At 40.1% G+C, this 5,203-nt stretch overlaps 1 long non-coding RNA gene across 1 annotated transcript; it reads right to left on the bottom strand.

Annotated features, from left to right (window-relative positions):
- Nucleotides 1–437: 437 nt before the first annotated feature.
- On the bottom strand, nucleotides 438–4,956 carry LOC109069530. The gene is made up of 2 exons (XR_002014235.2): nucleotides 4,525–4,956; nucleotides 438–4,384 (listed from the first exon to the last, which is right to left on the bottom strand). It is a non-coding gene; the product is annotated as an uncharacterized LOC109069530 (long non-coding RNA).
- Nucleotides 4,957–5,203: the final 247 nt, after the last annotated feature.

Below are 5,203 nucleotides of genomic sequence, written 5' to 3'. Positions count from 1 at the left end.
CTTTACCCATCAATCTGCTTAAAATCTCTTGATGATGCTCTGCTAATGGTATTCCTCTCTTTCGCAGATATGTGTCCATCAGCTCCTACCATTCATGCACTCCAAGCTTGTCCGACGAATCACCACGGTAGACTGGGGGCTCTTTTGCGTCTGACTGCATGACCAATCTCACTCCAGTCAAGTTAAGTGAAGGTATATCTGAGAATGTCTTAGTGGTATCTAACCCCTGTGTTTGTGCACCTCTATTCTCTCCTTCCCCATAACTAGCTTCCCTTTGAGATGCTAACATTGTCTGACCAACTTGTTGAGCAATATGTGCTATCAACCCTTGCCAGTTTGGATCATTTATGTCTGGAACAGCTAAGGGCAAAGTGTCAGTTGTTGGATTGGGAACATTATCAGTTACACGTGTGTAAGAAGGCTCAGGACACTTTCACTTCTGTTCACCAAAGGGGATTTATTGACAGCCACGCCCAGCATTAATTTCACTCCGTCTGTGGATTAACATGAATAAATTTCGTATCTTTCTCTCTCTTGGGCATTCCAAAGACATTCCTCTCACCAGCATATACAATGCGAACTCACTTTAACAATTGAGTTTAACAATTGAGAAAGAGACCATTAACACTGAAACATAGTATTAACATAGTACAAGAATATAGAAAATAAACAATAAGAGTAAAATACCTGTGGATTAACATGAATAAAGTTCATATCTTTCTCTTTCTTGGGCATTCCAAAGACATTCCTGTATGATATAATATTTGTTAGCTAATTAATGACTCAAAACCATGCCAGTAGAATATCATACGGCCCACATGATATAACTTCATATTCTTAATCCACTCACGCATAAAACTTATAACAGAACACTGCATACAATTATATGAATTATAATAAAACATTATAATAGAATATTTAGTCAATTTATACACTTTGCAAACTTAATTCACCCATAAAATGAAGAGCTCTGACAAACGCTTACCTCTCACCAGCATATACAATGCGAACTGACGAGAAGCGCGCACTCACTTGAAAATGGCGTCAGTCGAATGCCAACAGAAATTATCAAAATAAAAGTCTCTAAACGGTGAACAGCAGCATCGACATATATTGCTCAAAGAAAAACGGAAATAAATCAATAATACAATAACAAATAAACCCATAATACAATAAAAAGGATTTTAGTGAAAAACAATATGTTACATTCAAACTGTATTCACTATAACTCGTTACACTAGCACTAACAAGCCGTAACTGACCAAAATAACTGGGTCACACTTTATTTTGATAATCCACTTTAGACAATCTACTAGCTATAAGTAACTTTGCAAATACATGTCAACTAATTCTCATTCATTTGCAACTACATGTCTACTAACTCTCAGAGTAGACTGTTAGGTGTGACGAGAAGGGCGGGGCCGAGAGCCGTGAGAATGGAGCGAGGCCGGTGGAGTTAATGAGAATGCACGACACCTGCGCCACTCACCGTTCTCGAGTCCCACGGAGGAGCTCCGGAAGGATAAAAGGAGTATCATCAACAGTGTTGGATGAGAGAGAATCAGGCCTGGACTTTATTTACAGTCATCCGCGAGGGGCTGTCACGCTCTTTTGTGTTTATTTTATTATTAAAGTTTTTGTTGAAATGTTCGCCGGTTACCTCCTGAAAGAACTGGATTTAGGTGTCAGTTCACTTCCTATGGAGCGCAGTCTCTGCCTACTTTGGAATTTGGACACAGACTGCTTCAACTTCCATGTTCAAAATGAGAGAAGGCCTTACACACTGCGTGGTTTGCTAGCAGTGATAAACAGCTTGTATGACCCACTAGGATTTGTGGCTCCAATCACAGTTCAAGGCAAAATACTGCTAAGGGAATTAACTGAGGATACTACTGATTGGGATGCACCCTTACCTGCGAACAAGTGAGAGCTGTGGGAAATATGGAGAGATTCCTTGAGAGATTTACAACATGTCCCAAGAAGCTATGGACCTACATCCTTGTTAGGTGCCAAGTTCATAGAGCTCTCTGTATTCTCTGACGCTTCTGACAGAGTAATTGCAGCAGTCGCTTACCTTAAGATGATTGACGCATATGGTAATAGTCATACAGGGTTCATCATTGGCAAAGCGAGGTTAGCACCGCAACCAAAAACTCACCATACCTCGTCTAGAACTCTGTGCAGCGGTGTTGGCTGTGAACATAATTGAAACCATCACTGCAGAAATTGTGGTCAAATTCGATGATATAACCTTCTATACAGATAGCCATGTGGTTCTTGGTTATATCTACAATGAGAAACGTAGATTTCATGTCTACGTAAGTAACCGTGTACAGAAAATTCGGAGAAGCACTAATCCAGAACAAAGGCATTATGTAAGCTCGGAGCATAACCCTGCAGATGTTGCGACACGACCCATAGCACCAACCAAATTGCAAGACACCATCTGATTCAGTGGACCCGCATTTTTGCATCACCCAAGAACACAGACTCCCACTAAAACACCCTACACACTTGTTGATCCTGATCAAGATGCAGAAGTTCACCCATTAGTTACAGTGTTGCATACTGCTGTCTCAAACCGCTTTGAACGCTTTTCTGACTGGAATCGTTTGATCAGAGCATTGGCAAATTGAATTACATTGTGTGCTCTTACAAGCGAGGTCAAAATGACAACCCTCCCACATGCAAGGGATGGCACTGTTGTAAACTGCCTCTGAGTGCTGACATAATACTTCAGAGTAAGGAAATTATCGTACGAGCGATTCAGCAGGAGACATATGCAGACAAATTGCAGTGTCTTAGACAAAACAAACCACTTCCAAAAGCTAGTACGCTTCGGAAATTAGACCCTTTCATCGATCAAAGTGGATTGTTGAGAGTCGGAGGTCGTCTGATTAAAGTGGATCTAAGCTCTGAAGAGAAGAGACCTCATATTATACCTGGTAAATGTCATGTGGCAGCACTGCTAATTCGACATTTTCATGAGCGAACACATCGTCAGGGTTGCCACTTTACAGAGGGAGCAATTAGATGTGCCGGCTATTGGATAATAGGAGGCAAAAGACGTGTGAGTAGTCTCATCCATTCCTGTGTTGTATGCCGCAGACTCAGAAGGGGCTGTGAGATGCAAAAAATGGCGGATCTGCCAGCTGACAGACTCAGCACAGAGCCTCCTTTCACACATGTGGGACTGGATGTGTTTGGCCCCTGGTCAGTATCTGCTCGTAAGACAAGAGGTGGACATGCAGAAAGCAAAAGATGGGCAGTGCTATTCACATGTCTAAATATCAGAGCCTTTCATATAGAAGTGATTGAGTCCCTAAATACCTCCAGCTTCATTAACCTTAAGGAGGTTTTTGGCTATCCGGGGTCCTGTGAAACAGATTCGCTCCGATAGAGGCACCATTTTCACTGGAGCTCGTAAAGACTTGCAAATTCCTTCTAATGTGGATGAAAAGGTGGTAAAACAATTTCTGTCCAATCACGGCTGTAAATGGACATTCAATCCTCCGCATTCATTGCACATGGGTGGCGCGTGGAAAAGGATGATTGGGCTTACCTGCAGGATCTTGGATTCTATGCTTCTTCAGATGACATCCTCCAAACTCACACACAAGGTACACACCACCTTTATGGCTAAAGTCACTGCCATTATAAACAACAGACCATTGATTCCTGATTCCTCTGTTCAAAGTTGGGTACTGCATGTAAGGTTGTAGAGTCGTGACATCATAAGTATGAGTCAGATTTCCAGCAGCAGCAGAGAATTCCATGCGGTTATGGCTGCTATCATTCCCCGATTTAAGTTGATCCGAAGGCACATTCTGTATGAAAACATTTCTATATTGTGATTCTATGCAATGTATGTTTAGTTAATTCTTTATACTTTATATGCCAGATGTTAACCTTATTGCCTTTATCCTGCAAATTGTGCAATATATTTCTAATGATGCAATGCTAGTCATTCTCTGTATAAAGAGTTTACTATGTCTTATGTGGTCACTTTATTGATTTACATGCTTATATTTCTGTATTTTTTTGTATGTTTACAGTTTTATGTTATTCCAAGATTGATAGTAAAGCTGGGGAAAAGATTCCTTGCTTCTGTTGTTATTGGAGGGCGTTATCTGTCTGCCAGATCAAGCAGGGCGTTTGATAAGAAGCAGAACACTGATAAACCACACAGTGTTCTCTTCATGTTTCAGTAACTCATTTTCATGGTCAAGCATAAAAGGAGGTGGTGATGTAAAGTCACACACACATGACAGTGTGATGCTGTGTGTCTCTGCTGATTGTGTGACTGTGACGTCTCTGTAGCGGCTCCTTATTTACCATCAGCTGATCCCGAGGAAACTGGACTGATGTCTAAATACTGAGAGTCCTACCATAAAACACAGACAGTCACATACATTTCAGTACAGAGAATAAATTGGCACCAAGTTATTATCTTATATTCTACAATCACACACACAGTTTGTTACTAAACTTGGGTCAATTTAAAAACTTTAAACAAACACTCACAATAGTCCAATGTCTGCAGTTTATAATGTGTATCATCTTTCAGATCAGAGAGTAACTTCATTTCTGATTTTCCTAGACTATTCCCAGACAGATCCAGTTCTCTCAGGTGTGAGGGGTTTGATCTCAGAGCTGAAGCCAGAGCAGCACAACCTTCATCTTTGACGCCACAATTATACAACCTGTAGAGAACAATGATACACTCTTCACTCTCTCAAACATGGTCATTAACATAATTTAAATATAACATATTTTATACTACTATGTATAGAGTTGATATTGATGATGTGTGTGTGTGTGTTTGTGTCAAACTACACTCCTGGAGTATTACTGTCCTGCAGAGTTTAGCTCCAACCATCTCCCAAAGACCTGCCTGGAAGTTACTGTAACCCCTGGCAAAAAAACTATGGAATCGCCACACTTAGATGATGTTCACCCAAATTTTTGACTTTATAACAAAAAAACAAAAAAAAACAAAAAAACATATCAAAGATATTAGATAAGATTAGATTAAACTTTATTGTCATTGCACATGTAAGGTACAAGGCAACAAAATGCAGTTAGAATCTAATCAGAAGTGCAATAACAGTAAGTACAGGATATACAGTGTCTACAATACGTTACAAATGTACAATAAATATACAGATAAGGCAGTACTATGGACATAATTTACAGATTTTTT

This window comes from Cyprinus carpio, chromosome B5 (assembly GCF_018340385.1).
Source record: "Cyprinus carpio isolate SPL01 chromosome B5, ASM1834038v1, whole genome shotgun sequence".
Taxonomy (NCBI): domain Eukaryota; kingdom Metazoa; phylum Chordata; class Actinopteri; order Cypriniformes; family Cyprinidae; genus Cyprinus; species Cyprinus carpio.
Note: the sequence above shows the minus strand (reverse complement) of the source record. Positions and strands in the feature narration are given on the sequence as shown.